Source organism: Budorcas taxicolor, chromosome X, assembly GCF_023091745.1.
Source record: "Budorcas taxicolor isolate Tak-1 chromosome X, Takin1.1, whole genome shotgun sequence".
In the NCBI taxonomy this organism is placed as follows: Eukaryota; Metazoa; Chordata; class Mammalia; order Artiodactyla; family Bovidae; genus Budorcas; species Budorcas taxicolor.
Genome location: NC_068935.1, coordinates 9,283,322 through 9,284,084, shown reverse-complemented (window position 1 = coordinate 9,284,084; position 763 = coordinate 9,283,322).

Here is a 763-nt window from a genome sequence, read left to right as displayed (position 1 = left end):
AAAAGTGGCAGAAGTGACCCTTCTTCAGTTTAAAATCTAGATGTAGATACATCGTGCACAGTGACAGACAGTTTGTAGTATGACATACATACCCTCATTGGAAAATCCCATTCTTGGAGCTTAAAGAGGAAGGGATTACTGTGGGCTGTGGTACTTGTGGAATGCTTCAGAGAAGAGGGACTCAAATTGGTCACTGAATAGGAGGAGGAGACAACCCATTAGGTCATTCTTGGAAGTGAGCAGTGTGGTGTGAAGAAAAGTGTGTAACAAGAAAAATCTATTCTGGTAGCATGGCTATAACCTGTCTTCCTGGAATAGGTGAGACAAGTTTAGTGAGGGATGCAGTTGGAATGAGGCCACTTTGGAGAACTAAGTTGGCCAAATCTGCACATTTTGCAGCTCAAAGTAGAGGTGCTGCTCAGTGCCACCTGAAGAGAGAACAAGTAGAGTAGAATACCAATTAAATGGAGTCAGGAATAAGATTTCCCTTGTTATCCTAATCCAAGGAAAGTATTAAGGAAATACCATACAGCTATTAAAAGAGATCTATTTATTGGCATGGAATGACACCGATGCCTTTATATCTGGTGACGTAGAGAAGACTGTGACATCATCTATGGAAAATTATTAATAGATTCCATTTTTAAAACCTGTGTGTAAACAGACACAATTCCTGTACAATTTCAGTAATGACTTTCTAAGAAAGTTCACATATTCCATATTCTGGAAGAAAATACTGTGCTAAAGAAGTTTTCAGAGACAG